This window comes from Lonchura striata, chromosome 4, assembly GCF_046129695.1.
Source record: "Lonchura striata isolate bLonStr1 chromosome 4, bLonStr1.mat, whole genome shotgun sequence".
Taxonomy (NCBI): Eukaryota; Metazoa; Chordata; class Aves; order Passeriformes; family Estrildidae; genus Lonchura; species Lonchura striata.
Window position 1 is genome coordinate 58,431,187 of NC_134606.1, and position 18,183 is coordinate 58,449,369.

Consider the following 18,183-nt stretch of genomic DNA (forward strand, 5'->3'; position numbering starts at 1 on the left):
CTCTGGAGCTTGGAGATCCACATAGAACTCCTTACTGGGGACAATAGCTTTACTGGGTTCTTTCTCTGGGTGCAGTTCCTGGGTTCTTGTGCTGAAGACATGTTTTATGTGCTGGTGGAGCTTGCAGCAGTAGCCAGAACAGTTATTTCCAGGTGCAAGAGCAGTCTTGAATGAGAAGGTTTCTGTTGAGTCACTGCAGTGATGCAGTGCAGCGTTAGCACCTTCACCTCTGCAATGAGCCCGCTGGCTGGCATCCAAGGTCTTTGACATGAGAGACACCTAAGCAGTTTAGTTCAGTCATCAGTTGTAAAAGGTGTGTGATATCACCAAGAAGAGACAAGTGAGTTCCTTGTATCAATCTCGCATTTGTAAAACATCATTCTGGACTAACAATTGTCTAGTAAAACTTAGTCTTGTGGAGCAATTAATTTAATCCATCCCCCTGAATTTCCTCTTGGAAAGACACAGATTTCTTTAAAGAGAGAAAATAGAAATTAGGTTTCTGTAATATGTTGAGATAGTTCCTTGTACCTAGGCTAGATGTTGCCTGCTGTCTTTTTAAGGAGCATATATTTTTCCATTGATTAGGAAAGGAGTGAGACACTTAAACTAAAGCTTGTACTAGCGACTACACAGCTGCCTTATCTTAAGATGTTGCTGGTGGATGATGAAGGTGAATTTCAGGATTAAAGCATTTGCTCTGTTAGTACAAAAAGATAAAGTATATTTTAAAAATAATTGTTTTCCTCTCTGAAACAAAAAATGCTCAAAAGACAATAGTATGCATGGGAATGCATGAATATGAGAATTACTGGAAGCACAATACTGTGAATTTCTGACAAGGAAAAGCAAAACAATTTTTTAAACTTGCATTCATATGGGTAGTGTGGAAATTCCTGTCTAAATGTATTAGCAGAGTTCAGAACAAAGAAAGTAATTAGAAGAATTTGAGTTCAATAACTAAATCTCTATGACTCAAGATCCCAGGCGGCTATTAGAATAATTTTTAGTATACTCATCACTTCTTTGAGGAGAGTTTAAAAATTAGCTGCACATATTTTTGGGTGTAGAATGCAAAGAATTGCAATTCAGAATTGCAATTGTCATTCCTAATATTAAACCAAAGTGTATGCGTTAAAAACTCTATAGTTGTTGCTGCAACTGATCTCTCCTCCTAAGACAGCATGGAAAAGATATAAGAGTTTTTGTAAGGTTCAGAGATGGAAACACCTCATTCCATTGCAGAAGACTAAGGAGGGCAGAGTTCACTGAAGGTGAAAAACCAAAAAGGCTCATGAGTCTGTATGTGAGTGTGACCAGCCCAGCAGATGTGACACCTTGAAATAAATGCTCATGTGGCGAAAAGGCATTGAAAGCAAGGCTTCACCCTTACCAAAGGGCTAATGTGTTTTTAAAAGACCCAAATAAGTTAGAATTAGGGATGTAGATTTTTATTTAAACTAAGTTTCACCATCTGGTATTTCAGCTATGTGTTCCATCAGATCTGGATCTTTTCAAGGCAGTTCATTCTTGGGCTCCAGATAGAAAGATTGTGAGCAGCAGTTCAAATACCCTTTTCTCCTGTCTTAATGGATGCAGTCTTACATTGCTGGAACTGTGACTATCTGTACCAAAAATATTTGATAGGGGGAGGAAAGAACTTGCAGCACTATTTTTAGGTATTGGGTTAACCAGTTGGTTGGTTAAGCATCCAGAAGGAGATCCTCAGAACACATTTCAGAGCTACAGAGTAAGGCTGCCTGAAGCCTGCTTGGCAAGGACTGTCTCTCTCTACTGGCTGCAGGTAGTCCATAGAGAAGCTGCAGAAATTAAATGTTGGCAGGAGGCTGAAGGATTTGCTCCTCTTGCTTTGCATTGTTTGTTCAGAGCCGTGCACAGGGGGTTTCTCCATGACAAGAAAAGGAGGCTCAGCATCCAACTTGTCAGCAATTATACTGCCAAAGCAGGGAGAACTGAGATTTTTCTGTCAGAAATTCACACTCATGTCTAAAAGTGATGTCAGTTTATGTAGTTATTGCACAGTGTCAGAGAAGATCAAGCCCATCTGCTGGTAGTGAAGGACTTCTTTTGGCAAGGTATTTTTAGTGACAATTTAGCTACTTAAGCATTGTATCTCCTACTCCATAACTGAAGTTGTTTAACAGTTGAATAAATCATGCTGCTTGGCCACTTTCCAGATATTTGGACTTCATTTTAATTCTCTTAATCTCATTCTGTTTTTCTACATCATATCCTCTGTAATGTATCCCATCTCCTAAACCTTCAACCTTTATTGCTTTTATCTTACCCAGTACTTCCCCCGCTTCCTTACTTGCTCTTTGACAAACTGCACTAGTGCTTTTCTAAGAAAGATTATCTTGTGCTTTCTGTATTTCTAATGAATAGAAGGAAAAAAATGGCTATTTGCATTACTTATAATGAAGTGTGATGTAAGATACAAGAACATGTAAAGGCCAAGGTCAAACAACTCAAAAAAAGATTTGAGATTTGGTTCACTGTTTTTCTCCCAACTTGGTTTATTCAGATTTATTGTGATGGAAGGGAAAGGTCAAGTATATTGAGAAATACAGCCCTGGAGGAACTACAAGCATGAAGGAACAAAAATAGCTGTCTTTTCTGACACTGGGCTAATCTGTGTAGAGTATTAACATTTGCAGTGTGATTACTCTTGGAGGAAGTTATTGTCCATTGACCTGACTTTCAGCTCCTGGAGAGACATAGGCCTTAGTTAAGACCTGCTATGTGGGTTTTGCTTGGCTCTAACAGCTTGTGCTAAAATGGAGAGGTTTTCTCTCTTCTCTGTTCTCCAGGAGCTGGGTATCAAAGGAGCTGCTGCCCTTATCCCATCCTTTGTTTGGCATGGTAAGAGACATGAGGTGTAACAGCGTAAGCAGAGGATGCATTTGCATCATTTTTTGCAGCTCTCTCTCTAACAATGATCTCCATCTGTGGCCTCCATCATTCAAGCCCTCATGAACTTGGTTATGTTTTATTTCAACAGTGATAAAGTGTGTTGTGAGGGATTGCTCCATCTCCCCAAAAGTGGTTGGCAAATGTAGGTGTCCAGTTAAAATGCTGGAGTTAGATGCAGTTATTTATGTATGATGATTGTGTAACATGAAGGGTATCAAGAAAAGTATATTATCTTTGTATATGGAGAAGATGGTAGATTGTAGAATAGATGTAGGTATTTCAGAGATGCTGAACTTGAAAGAATTAAAATCTGGTCTGAAGTTATGCATGAACATCTTACCTTGGTTTCTAGCAGCCTTGGAGCCTGCATGGATTGGGTATACAAAACTGAAGTGAAAGCAGAGGGGCTGAATTAATACTCCTCGGTGAGTAATGTTAGTCTTAGGAGCATTATGTGGATGGGCTTTGTTTTCAGGCAGTGCAGCCCCAATCCTGCATCAGTCTTCAAAACAAATGTGCATCCAGGATCAGGGGAAAATTGAGTCCTGAATATTGTTGTTTACACATGAATTATTGCAAATTGGAGCATGCAGCCATAACCTTTAATATTATCCAGCACTGTAAAGGAATTTTTTGTAAGTATTCAGTATGCTGAACCCTATAATGACAGTTGTCTTGGTTTGACAAGACAGGAGTCTGTGAAGGAGGGCAAAAGCCTCCTGTGCAATGGAGAAGGTAAACCCCCTCCCTCCGAATTACCAGGATCTTTAAATTAAAAGGCTCTCAGGCAAAGATATGGGAATGGGAGTAACAATTCTTTACTAGGAGAAACTAAATAACAATTTAAAAAGGCAAATGCAATTGGTACAAACAAAACTAGTGATAAAGTCCACAACCTGACACTCTGAGGATTTGGGGTGTTAATAGCAGTCCAGTTGAAATGACAGCTGCTCCTCTCGCAGTGGCTGATGAATTGCAGCTGAAGTGGTGATCTTTAGAAGGGTATAGTTTTCTCTGAAGATCTGGTGGCAGCTGGGCCGGTCATCCTCTGTGCCGGGGCCACCTCCGAGCTCCGCCACCGCTGCCTCACCGCGCTCCGGCCGTTTCTCTGGGAATCCCGCCGAAGAGAGAGAGCTGCTTCTCTGGGAATCCCGTAAAGAGAGAAAGCTGCTTCTCTGGGAATCCCGTAAAGAGATAGAGAGCTGCTCTGTCCCCCAAAAGGTACCCCTTTATACAATAAAAGAGTGCTTGGCTTCCCCCTCTGGGTGGAGCATCTCACAATGGGATGGTGTTACGTTACCAGACCTGCAGTGAGTCAGTCAATGGCCCATTAACAAACCATTACCTCTTCAGAGCAAACCATTGTTCTTGGAAGAGATAACAAACCTGCCCAACCTCCAACAGATGGCAAATAGAATACAAGCTTATTTTACAAACCAGGACAACAGTTTAAAGCATCAAGTATAATATAGCAAGGCTATAAATGTTCTCATCCATAATCATATTAAATACTCATGAATATTTGAGCTCAGCAATACAGCTCAAATACAATCAAAAGGAGAGTTTCTGAAGAGCTTCCCCTTTGAAACATTTGGTGATGAGAGCAATGCACTTTTGTAAGGTGATATTAGGTTATGGACTGCCATTTGTCCCCCTTTATGTAGGTTGCACTCTCTAAGATGTCTACTGTCACTGTAATTTTGTGATGAAAAATGGAGCATTTTCTGAAGCAAAAGATTTTGCATATAAATGAAGTCAGTCAGTAAAGCCTTTATGGCAGCATCACTCTAACTGCTTTCTGCTACCTGTGTTGCCTGCATTTTACATTTTATTGTTAATTATTGTCATTCATTATGTGCTATTGTTTTATTATTATTTATTAGTGCCATTATTTTTTATGAATTATTTATTACTTTGCAAGCAATCCTGATAGAGCAGAATTACTGAGTTGACTTAGGCCAGGCTTAGAGAAAATAATCTGGAACAGATTTTAACAGGCAGGCAGGTACATCCCCAGAGTTGATTCTCTAGTATCACAGGAGCTAAAACACTTCTGCAAAATCTCAGTAGTTGTATCTGTCATTGCATTTCACCCAGACTGGTGGGATGTAAGCCTGCAAATGATGCAGAGCGTGTAACCGAATCACACAGACTGAGATGAACAGCTGTCTCAAGTGAGTGTTGCTGTATCTTTAGCTACTTATTAGACTGTGATCTTGCAGCAGAGTCTACAGGCATGACTACATGCCTGTTTTCAGCTGCACCACTTTGTGGACTGGTGTGTTAGGAAAAATCCCTTTCATCACCTGAAGTGGACGAGTTATGGCCCGAGGTTGCATCTGTTACAGACACAGTGAAGTCTGCCTAGTGGCACAGAACATACTGCCTCGAGTTGTAGCCTCTATAAATTACTGCAACTCTGCTCTCAAAATCTCCACTTGTGCTTGTTGAGGGACTCATGGGCATGAAGTACTAATCAAAATGTTTTGCTGGGGCTGGAGAAACAAAAAATCCATGCAGTGTTTCCTGTCCTTTGAGTCCCTTCATTTCTGGCAGGATTCCCTGGGAGAATGGTAAGGTGACTGTGATGCTTCTCTACAAAAGGTACTGTACAAGCAGCAAAAGTAGGCTATAGAGCATATAGCCCCCTGTGACTGTAAATTAGGATTACAGTGCTGTCATTTGATGCAAGCTGCTTCTAGAAAGCCACTTGGGGAAATGGTAATGTGCATCTTTCATTTCAGACAGGCTGGTGTCAAACACTGTTGGGAATTCATAATGAGATGACCCTTTCACATGCAAATCTCTGGTTCTCAGTTGTGACAGGGAAGTGTCAGCAGTTGCTGCCTGGGGAAATCAGTTCAGTGACCTCAGTTCCACTCATTATAGACAGATTACTACTTCTCTGGCCACTTGAAGCAGATTTCCCAGGTGTGGTAGATGGTGACAGAGCTTTGTAGTGATGCCTGTCCTGTGCCACATGCAGTCATGTTTTCATGTGTCACTGCACTGCTCTCAGTAGAGTCTGGAGGCTCACTGTCTGGAAAGCCCACTCTGCATTCAGCCTGTTACAGCTTGTTACAGAGACCCTGAGGTAAATTCATTTAACTAAATGCCTGAGATGTAAGAAATTCTTTCACAGTGAGTTAATCTGACCTCAGGTCACTTGACTTCTGAGTAAAAGCTGTGACACAGAGCCTTGCTATAGTTTAACCCTTTGAGACAAGTTTTCCTGAGCATCCCTGTGGAAAGAGACATGGACTCAGTCTGGAAAACACAAAGAGCATGTGGGTGTGGTGTCTGCATGGACAGGAGCTGCATGGAGCTGCACTGGGTGGGCCAGCCATGCTGGTAGGACATTGTGCAGAAGTGTGAAATGCTTCTGGGTATCAGATTTTGAAATTAAGAGCTGACAGTCTGATCTGATTACCAAGTAATGTTTTGAGAACTACTGCTTTTTATGCTTTAAAATGACATCACCAATAATTTCAGTTTTTAATATCCTGCAAAACTTGTGGTACTGATGTACCTTTGGTCTTGACCTTTTTAACTGTGTCAGATACTGTTAATGCTGGTGCTTCATTTAGACAAGGCACATTTTTTTCAAATACCTAAAGTGGACATGCTGTGCTTTGCACACAGATCACTCAGAGCATCTCTCTGGGAAGGGCAGGTGTCTGGGGAATCTAAGGGAGGGGACACTAGGGAATTTGCTCCTGCTCTGCCTATGCTGTGTGTCTGTTGATGGTTTTGCAAGCCACTGTGATAACCTCAGTGGGAGTTTTCCATTCAAATCGCTAAGAGAGATCTGAATTTATCAACCCTTTTTCTTCTAGAAATAACCATAGAAATTGCAGATTTATGGCACCCTTCTGGTGTTTGTGGTAGTGAAACTGATGCTTCTGGTACTGCTACTGAAGTAATTTGTACATATGTGACTGTAAGGGGATGAAGTCCTTCTGCTGAGGATTTTATAACTGGAGTAAATTGTGTGTCTAACTCTCAAAGCATCACAGTAGTAGTGCCTAATTAACATGAAAATAGACATAAGGAACGATGACTATGAACAGTTTTATACTGTTATGTTTTAACAAGATCTTCACAAATGATCATGAAAATTTTCCAAGGATTAGGGTGTACATCAGGAAAGTGGAAGTGTGAGAGAATATTTTCTCACAGATCTGGCTTTTTTTAGTCAGTTGAAGTGACATTTGTAGATGTCATGACTTTTCAGAATGAGAAGAGCTGTAAAATGAATAGCGGTAAAATGCTTTTTCTTTTTTTTACACAGATTTTCAGAAAAGTCTAGTCAAACTGGTAGATCATGCAGTCTGGCAGCAGATGGAGTTTACTTTGTATAAATAGGCAGGGTGGTGTGTGCTCATAATATAAATTTATCTTCAGCTCAGCATATATTTGTTGAAAGGAAAATGTCACCATGGAGAGCTCATAGAGTGTAATAGTCCTTATCGTGATTGAGGTCTAATAATAGCAATTATAGGAGAAATATATTAGAAACTTTGTTAAATACTCCTGTTTAAGTGGCAGAGAGGTGGCAATGAATAAGATAAGTGGAAAATAATTTGTTCACTGTGATATACTCGCTTACCTTGGTTTGCATAAGAATGTACTAGTGTGTCTTTGAAATGCTTATTTGCTTACAAGGTGATAAGGAGGTTGAGATTAGAGCCCTGGGTGTGTGTATCTGGTCTGCTCGCTGTATCTCAAAAGAAGAGACTTGGAAGCTATCACAACGACCAGACTCAGACTACATCTGGAGAGTCACGCCTGCAAGGAGAAGGGGGGGGATAAAAGGAAGGTTGGGACAGAACATTTTTGCGCGCCGTTGGTGGAGCAGGAGACTCCCCGGCCGCCCAGCGCTGTGCTTTGCCTGCCTTACTCGCTTGCTATTTTCAATAAAATTGCTTTATTGGATTAAGACACTTCAAATTGTCGTGTCACAATTTATAACAATTTGGTGCCGTGACTCGGATGGAGAAGTAGATCAGTCGCTACGGGACGATCGGGAGGCGCCCCGCCCTTATGGCGGCCCGGCTGCCCCAGGCTTTCTGATCACTCTCCACCGACGAACCTAAATTGAGTAACGGGCAAAGGAGAACCGGTTACCCCTGTAAACTTTGTGCACGAAGAACCAGCGAAGACGCAGGACGCGTGAGTATAGGCCGGTTTCCCGCTCGGTTTGGGGTGGTTTTCCCGGAGTGCTGTGTGTGAGAGGTCTCGTGGAGACCAAGTGAGTGCGGACTCTGTATTAGTGCGTTTTCCATTCCCCGTGAGGGGCTGGGCCACGAACCAGGGGAACACGTGTGTGAGAAATTGAGTGCACTCCGGAAGATGGGACAGAGGAAAAGCAAGCCCTCTGGTCCCATGGGAGAGGGGACCCATGCTAAGCTTCCCCAGATTCCCAAGCCCCTTGGGTTTGATGATAATTAATTGGGATGCTTTCCCATCTAGAAAAGGGAAAGACAAAGTTAAAATGATACATTATTGTATGGAAGTGTGCGGGAAGGGCCTAACCCTAATCCCCATGCAAGGAATGTAGAACAAAGGGAGAATCGGGAGCAGAGTTATATTTCTAGGGAAGGAAAAGGAAGAGGTCGTGAAATTGTCTGCTTCTACTGTGGAAAGAAGGGACATATGAAGAGGGGATGCAGACAACGGATAGTGGATGAGAAGGCCTTTAAGGAAGATTAGGGGTGTGAGGCCCCAGGCCAGCAGAGAAGCAGCAAGGTCCCTTCACTGCCAGCCCCAGAGGTGGCAGTGGGGTTGGAAATGTCAACCTGATGGAGCTTATGGTGTAAACCACCCTTGTTTGGACAGCTGCACTCTTGCATTACTCTCCAGTGCCAAAATTTCTGCTTCCACCCACACTGCAGTGTAGCTGCTCAGCCTTTTCAAGATTTTGGGACATGCTGTGGAGCCTGTATGGGGCGAGATGCTGGCAGTGCTTTTACTTGCTTTTTATAATGGACCACATTATCTTGCCCTCCTTAAGAAGCCTTTTGCTTCTGCAGCTTCAATTCTTAAATGCAAAAGTATTAATGTATTGTTATTGTCATTTAATTGTACAGTTGTCACATAACTTACTGTTCAAACATGGTCCTACCTCCACCCTTTCAGGACACTTCCCACACTGCTGCTGCTACTGTCTGGGGGAACAGAAATTGAGGTTGGGAAGCCGCTTTTTGAAGTTCTTAGATTAGTCAATTCATTCTGAGCTCTGCTTAACTTGTTTTCTTAGGTACACAGTGAAGTAAGTATTGAGGTAAGTCTCCCTAGCAGGGAGCATGGTCCAGGGAAGTGTACTATAGAAAGAGCTCCCTTTCAATAACCAGTACTTTGATATCATCACTGGAAATCACTGTCTGCTAATGACAGATGATGGGGTTTTGTGCCTAGAGACATTGTAAACAACTGTTAGTTACAGCACAAATAACTTCTTCTAAGCAGTTCTTCCTTATTACTTTCAAAATACTGAAATTGCTATCAGCCAGAGCATTATGTCTATTTTAAGTAGGTCTGAGATTCAGGGAAACAATGTGTGCAAGAATAGTTTTCACAAGTAATTGCAGACATTGTCAGAACTGCATGTGTTGAAGCCTTGGTGCCTGCACTGGTAAAATCAGCCGGAGTGCAAAACATGACCTGAGTAATTCAGCTCATTTGCTTCTGAAAGGCAAAAAGCCCTTTCCTTTCAATGAATTTTGGATGTAAACACAGTTAATGAGCTTGTAACAACTTCTTAGTAAGGCTGTTCATTAGTTTGATACTTATTTTCTGCATTTAAGGGAAGACACTAAAAAAAAAGTGTTCTTAATCAGAAACTGGTTGATCCTTTGTATGATCTTCAAATGCGGTCTCTGCTTTCCTGCTGTATGCTGTGAAACCTCGTGCATTTAAAAATGACAGCAGCCACATCAATGATGTTGTGGACTCCATCCTCTCCCCCTAAGCTGGAATAATGCCAGGACAATCTAAACTCAGAAGAGTGAATTCCTGCCTCAGCTTATACAAATTCAGCTTGGTGTGCAGTCATTTTATGAAATGTCTACTACAAAAACTATTCTTCCCCCTTGCATTTCTGTGGAAGTAATTTGAAATCATTGTGTACACACTATTATTTAAGCTATGATATTTTAAAATAGGTGGGTTATTTACGTATGTAAAGAAACATCATAAGGAGCCCTTGGTAAAGCTTAAAGTGGGACCCCAACAACAAGAGATGGAATTTTTAGTGGATACCGGGGCTAAAAGATCCACGGTGCAAGCCTTGCCGCTTGGATGTAAAAAGTCATCTGACACTGTACATGTAATTGGGGCAAAAGGAGAGCCCTTTGAGGTATCTGTTATCAAGGATGTGATGGTAGAAACTGATTCCAAATGTGGTATAGGTTCTTTACTACTGGTACCTGAAGCAGATTACAATTTATTAGGGAGAGATCTGATAATAGAATTGGGTATTAATTTAGAAGTTGTAAATAAAGAATTACAAATAAAGCTCTGCCCTTTAAGGGTGGAGGATGAAAAGAAAATTAATCCTGAGGTGTGGTATACCCCAGAAACGGTGGGGAAATTGCAGATTAAGCCTTTCTCAGTGGAAATAAGTGATCCTGGCAAACCCGTAAGAATAAAACAATACCCTATCCCTAGGGAGGAAAAATTAAGACTAAAACCTGAAATAGATAGGTTATTGGAAAAAGGGCTTTTTAGAGCCCTGTATGTCTCCCTTCAATACTCCCATCCTGCCTGTAAAGAAGTCAGATTGGTCCTACAGATTGGTGCACGATTTAAGAGAAATAAATAAGAGGACTTTGGCCCGGTTTCCAGTAGTTGCAAATCCATAAAAAGATTTAAAGGTAATTGAATCCGGACCACTAAGTAACTCCTGGTCTGCACAAGCTTGTGAATTATATGCAGTACTCAGGGCTTTAAGGTTATTAAAAGGAAAAATTGGAACAATATACACAGACTCTAAATATGCATATGGGATAGTGCACACATTTGGAAAATTTGGGAAGAGAGGGGACTTATAAACTCACAGGGAAAAGATCTAATTCATCAAGAGCTAATTGTCCAAGTTTTAAATGCCTTAAGGGGCCCGGCTCAAATTGCTGTGGTCCACTTAAGGGGACACCAGAGAGGATTGGACTTTAGAAACAGGGGAAATAATTTAGCTGACCAAGAAGCCAAGAAAGCAGCCCTACGAACTTGGGGGGACATGGGGCAGAGCGACACTGTATCTGTGGACTCCCCCAAAGAAAAATGGCAAATATATAGTTTTACCACTCAAGAAAAGGAAAAATTACAAAAGATGGGAATTGAGGAGGGGTCTGAAGGGCAATGGAAGCTCCCAGATGGGAGAACTGATTACCTAAAAGCAAGGCCTCAGAAATTTTGCAAAGATTGCATGACCAGACTCATTGGGGAACTCAGGCATTAGTAGATCAATTTGCCACTAAATATATGAGTATTGGAATCTATGATTTGGCTAAAAGAGTAGTGGGAGATTGTCTGATCTGTCAAAAAGTAAACAGAAAACATCTTAGGGAAAGGCCCATGGGAGGAAGGGAATTAGCTCACAGGCCTTTTGCCAAAATACAAATAGACTTCACTGAATTGCCTAAAGTGGGTAGATATAAATATTTGTTAGTAATAGTAGATCATCTCACCCATTTTGTAGAGGCTTACCCCACTACTCGGACTACTGCTCAGACAGTGGTCAGAATATTATTAGAAGAAATAATCCCTAGATATGGGATAGTAAAAACAATAGATTCTGATAGGGGACCCCACATGCCATATGATTTGGAGGAACCCCGAGACCACCCCCAGTTGAAGGACTATAAAATAACCTCATATATTATTGCCTTAATGAAACGCCGCAATGAACTTTGGGAAAAAGGAATCATTACGCAAAGACCCCCTTTAGATTTAAAAATACATAAAATATACCCAGGAGACTATGTGTTAATAAAATCCTGGAAAGAATCTACACTAAACCCACAATGGGAAGGTCCTTATCTTGTGTTACTCACTACAGAAACTGCAATTCGGACTGCAGAAAGAGGATGGACACATGCCAGTCGAGTAAAAGGACCAGTTAACAACACTGTGTGGCAAATAACCAGTCCTCCCGGGAACCTGAAATTGAAGTTACAGAGAAACTAATGGACTCTTATCAGATTGAATACACATCAGACTTATATTACTTAGATAGTGGACTAATTAGTAATTCAAGTGTTAGAGTAAAGTGTAAAAATCAAAATTGTAATTGCTATCCTTTTGTATGCTATATCTGTAAGGTGTGTGGGGAACGGTGGTGGTCACATTGCAACAGAGGGTATCCCCCACGAGGAACTTGCAATTCCTGTTGGAACGTACAAAGAGAGATTACAGCTTGGGTACTGACCTGTAAAGTGACTAGAGGGGAAATCCGATTGGAATCTAAAGAGTGGTGGGAAATTTTCTCAAAGGGCATTCACCTAGACTATTACTACTACCATACAAACGAGCCGAGCACATTTGTGGCAGAGATCATAGAAGGCCTTTGTAGGAAAGACCTAAAAGGGGTCAGTTGTACCGCACCGGAGGTAAAAGATCAGAATTGGCGTTCTTATTGCATGCGGCAAGGCACCAGAGGGCATAAATCCCCTCCTGAAGAATACTCTTGCTGCCAAGAAGATGGTACACCCTGTGGCTCGAAGCACCCGAGTCGACGGGCGAGGCAGAGGAGTAAACAGCTGTGGAGGAAGGAGCCCTCAGGACGGAATACGCAAGCAATATTTGCGGAACTACCCCGGGACTGGGAGTAACAAAGGCAGAAATAGTTTTTGGGCTCAAGGGTATTTTGGTGATAACCAGCTAATAGAAGGAAAGAAGTCACAAGGGTATAATTGTTGCAGTGTGAGAAACCAGACCCCACATGCCATTTGCTTACTGCTTGTGATTTTCCTTTGTATATCTTGTAATACTGCGGAAATAACAACTCATGAACCTTTCAAGTGGACTTTAGGAAGATGGGAGGATTCACGAGTTATAAGGAGCAATACTACAGCTGGAGCTCCCACTTTCCAGTTACCTGTGGCATCCTTAGGTACTCGTTGGGGTTCCCATTGGGTTTCATCGTTTTATATGTGTCCTGCTTCGAATCCTGGTAAAGGGTATTGCAATAGTCCTGGACAATATTACTGTGCATATTGGGGTTGTGAAACAATAGCTGGTACATGGGACCCCCCCACTCCTGATCCATACATTAAGGTGGTCTGGAAGCCAGATGGTTGTATTCCTCCCGGCTACTGGACAGGTCATAAACCCCCAGAAAATATTTGCAGGAATATACAAATTACTGCATTAAGGCCAGAGGATAGTATATGGTTAATTGGAAAAACTTGGGGCGTTCGTTTATATTCGGCTGATTTTGGCAATTTTGGTAGCTTAATATTTATAAAGAAGGAAATTGTGCCCCCTGATCCTGAACCTGTAGGGCCAAACCCAGTGTTATTAGAAAAGGAGGTTGTTTTAGCCAACCAAACAAAAGAAAGGGATCAGACCCAGAATAAAATTCAGAATGAAAACACTTCAGGAGACGAACAGGAAAAAACCCAGGAGGGTAATATACTCTGGAAGGTTATGAAAGCGAGTTATGGTGTCCTAAATAGAACCAACCCAAAACTGATGGAAGACTGTTGGCTGTGCTATAATTTAAGACCCCCATTTTATGAAGCCATAGGGGTCACTGCAAAGCCCAGAAGAGTGAATGGAACTAATCCGAATCAGTGTTTGTGGAAAAAGGGTAAAGAGACAACACCGGGGCTTACCTTGGCTCAGGTAACAGGGAAAGGGAGATGCATAGGAAAAATCCCAACACAAAGAGAATACCTTTGTGGAGTAATAGAAACAGGTGGGAAGAAACCGGCTGACTGGCTATTGCCAGCAGCTAACACTAAGTGGGTATGTAACACTCTGGGTGTCACACCGTGCATCTCACTGAAACTGTTTAATCCAAGCCAAGACTACTGCATCCAGGTAACGATTATGCCCAGAATTACCTACCATACAAGTGACTACATATATGAACAACAAACTGTGCCAGAACACCATCTAATGAAAAGGGAACCCCTCACTGCCTTAACTATTGCAACTCTCCTTACCATCGGGGGAATAGGAGCTGGAACTGAGGTGGCATCCCTAGTAAATCAACAAAAGGAATTTAAAGCATTAAGAATTTCAGTAGATGAAGATCTGAGTAAAATTGAGCAGGCCATCGATGGATTGGTAAAATCATTAAGGTCCCTATCTGAGGTGGTGTTGCAGAACAGAAGGGGTTTAGACTTGCTATTATTACAACAAGGGGGATTGTGTGTAGCCCTGAAGGAGGAATGCTGTGCATACACTGATCATACTGGAGTTGTTACAGACACCATGGCAGAATTAAGGAGAAGATTAGAGCAGAGAAAGAGGGAAAGAGAGGCACAGCAAAGTTGGTATGAATCATGGTTCAATCAATCTCCTTGGTTAACTACCTTGTTATCCACCCTTGCAGGACCTCTGATACTGATAATATTGGGACTGACCTTTGGGCCATGCATCTTCAATAAGGCAATAAAAATAGTAAAGGGACGATTAGAGGCAGCACATTTAATGCTCATTAGGGCAAAATATGAACCCATACACAATGTAGATGAGACCCTAATACTAAGTCACCAAGAGTTACAAAGATTCAGTGAACAAAATAAAGATGAACAAGAAAAAGGGGGGAATTAAGATAAGTGGAAAATAATTTGTTCACTGTGATATACTCGCTTACCTTGGTTTGCATAAGAATGTACTGGTGTGTCTTTGAAATGCTTATTTGCTTACAAGGTGATAAGGAGGTTGAGATTAGAGTCCTGGGTGTGTGTATCTGGTCTGCTCGCTGTATCTCAAAAGAAGAGACTTGGAAGCTATCACAACGACCAGACTCAGACTACATCTGGAGAGTCACGCCTGCAAGGAGAAGGGAGGGATAAAAGGAAGGTTGGGACAGAACATTTTTGCGCGCCGTTGGTGGAGCAGGAGACTCCCCGGCCGCCCAGCGCTGTGCTTTGCCTGCCTTACTCGCTTGCTATTTTCAATAAAATTGCTTTATTGGATTAAGACACTTCAAATTGTCGTGTCACAATTTATAACATGAATAAAATATGTTACATTTCCATTAAAATAAATCACTTCATGGTCCTTTGCTTAGTTATACTCAGAGAGAGGTGTTAAAAAAGACAGAAGCCATGAGCTTTAGCCTTGTGTTTTGCATATATATCTCACCCTAATCATACAGAATTGTTCAGAATAGGATGTTGGGTTTTTCACAGGTTTGATTTAAAAAATTTTTACTGACAAGGTAGCGTGGGGAAGGGAGGGCAAGAAAGTAATGGGATTGGGCAGAAATTAAGTTTTTTTGCTTTATGGAAACTTTATAGACTGGACTGTTTTTCAAACAGATAGAGTTTTTTTTGTATTAGCTGTTGCCAGTAGGCAACTGTTGGCTGTACTTCCCAGCAGATGTGGCTGAGGTGAGAATTCTGCTATCTGGAGTCTTTATTTTGGCTTGCACGTGCTCTATTACTTTTTAAGTCCTTTTCCTGGGAATGAGATTCATAGGGTTGCCATTACTTAAGTTGTACTCTGTTTTGGAGAAACGAATCAGGAAGGTAATAGGATTTGCCTCAGCTAGCAAGCAGGCAGGCTTTGCAGCATGCCAACACTGGAGCACATCATTTAGCATAGCAAGAGGGGTTTCCTTCAATCAGGATAATTGCATGGGCCTGCTGCATACATACACTTTCTTCAGGCCACTTACTAAGTTTTAGTGAATATGTGGCATTCTTCAGAGTGAATTGGCCTGAGCTTGCATGCACATCCATCAATAGAAGTTGGCCCATTTGTTCTTCATTTAGTCTGAGGTCAACTTCCACACTAAAGAAATCAATCAGATGAGACTGACACATTTTTACAGTTGCCAATATTCTACAGTGTAAAATAATTAAATCCTTTAAAATTCAGGTCCTGCTACTCTAGCATGTATTAAATGTTGAAATGATAGCAATAAAGACTTTCGGAGTTTAGAAAGATGTGTTCTGCTGCAGTGGGTTACTCTCCCTGTTGACATGAAGATGTATGAATAAAGCATTGAGAAGGATGAATAGCCCCTTGTCCTGGGTTGTAAGATAAGTTGTATTCTATTTGCCATCTGTTGAAGGCAAACCTGTTGGGCAGGTTTTGTTATCTTTTCTAAGAACCCGTTTTGCTCCTAAGAGGTAATGGGTTGTTAGTGGGCCATTGACTGATTCAATGCAGGGCTGGTAACGTAACACCATCCTGAGATGTTCCACCCAGAGGGGGAAGCCAAGCACTCTTTTATTGGATATAAGGGGGTACCTTTTTGGGGACAGAGCAGCTCTTTACTTTGGGGGATTGCCAGAGAAGCAGCTCTCTTCAGCGGCCCTCAGCAGCAAAGCAGCCGGAGCGTAGTGAGGCAACGGCGGCGGAGCTTGGAGGCAACCCCAGTGCAGAGGAAGACCGGCCCCACTGCCACCAGATCTTCAGAGGAAAACTATACCCTTCTAAAGATCACCACTGCAGCTGCAATTCATCAGCCACTGCAAGGGGAGCAATCGTCGCAGCAGAACTGCCACTGGCATCCTGAATCCTCAGGTTGTGGACTTTTTTCACTGGTTTTGTTTGTACCGATTGCATTTGCCTTTTTAAATTGTTGTCTAGTTTTTCTCCTAGTAAAGAATTGTTACTCCCATTCCCATATCTTTGCCTGAGAGCCTTTTGATTTAAAACTCCTAGTAATTCGGAGGGAGGGGGTTTACCTTCTCCATTGCACAGGAGGCTTTAGCCCTCCTTCGCAGACTCCTGTCTTGTCGAACCAAGACACCCCTACAAAAAGGCACTTTTTGATGACAAGTTTCTGGGAGCATCAAGATCCTTCTTGTTGAAATGCACATCTGTCCCCAATAAACTGCAGTTACAGCCTTAGAGTAGGTAGTTATTTGTTAATTTTTATTTACTCCTTGCAGTAAGCAATGGTTTTCTTTCAAGTAAGATAGCTCAGGGGGAATTTATTTTGCTTTTGGGGGTTTGGGTTGTGTTTTCTTCTCACATAAGGTCTTCTTGTCTTCAGCCAAAAGGTACTTGAAACTTTTTTTGTTTGTTTTGGCTTCTCTGTTTCTTCACTCTAAATGTTTTCTGTATTTCATTACTCCTGATCATCAGTCTCTGCAACTTTTTAAGGTATTTAGGAAATTCACATGCATGAAGCCACTTTGTATCTTACTGAGAAGACTTCAACTGCTGGAAATACTATACAATAGGTAGCACTGAATGATTGCAGAAGATTCTTCAGATATTGTATTTTTGCATTAAAATGGAATTTAGATTAGTTTGGGGCCAATAAAACTGTCCAATAAAGTGTGCAGAAAGTTTATATACCCGCAGATGATCACTAGAAGCTTCAATGAATTACGAGCTCTGTTGCAAGTGACATGCATTTTTTGCTGCTTGAGAGAGTTGTGTGAAATACATAAGGAAACATGCAGATACATACAGTATCTTCCGTTTCTGTGTGCCTTTAAGGTCTGTGATAAACTGCAAAGGGGCCTGTTTCAAGAGAGAAAGAAGCCACTTCTTCAGCAGCCAAGTAGTTGGTTATTCTCCCAGAAAATGGAGCTTAGGAACCACTTTTTGTATTAATCTTTTAGGCTCTTCAGCAACAGGCAGCATCCATCTCCATGTTTTAGAAAGCCCTTTGAGTTATGACCCTACTTTCAAAAGAAATGATAACTTAGAAGTTAGGTTAAAAAATCTGGTGTACAGCATTGGGTCATCTGAAGGCAAAGACCTTGTTTAATACTCAGTGCTTTGCTTATCATTTGGGATTTCTTAATTTTTTCACTTATCCTTGTGTACCTTTGAGGTTATCACAAACCCAGGTTTTGGAGGAATCTGACGCTTGAATTAACAGTTCAGAACATCTAAATGGCTGAGCTGTTTGCACTGCGGGTTGTGAAATCCAGCTTACAGCAGAGTTGGTGGCACCTCATTTGGTGGTTGTCTCAATTCTATCCCTACCTTGATTCCCTGGAGAGGGTGGATCAGTCAACAGCTCTTGCATTTAATATCGATAAGAAAAACTGCAAACAAACTGTAAGAGTTGTTACCAACATAGGCACAGGCCTCCTTTCCAATTCA

The 18,183-nt window shown here is 41.6% G+C and overlaps 1 protein-coding gene across 4 annotated transcripts in view; it reads left to right on the forward strand.

The window, feature by feature from the left end:
• The window catches only part of FAM13A (family with sequence similarity 13 member A), a 140,178-nt gene that overhangs the window by 17,013 nt on the left and 104,982 nt on the right, over positions 1 to 18,183 (forward strand). The window lies entirely within an intron of this gene.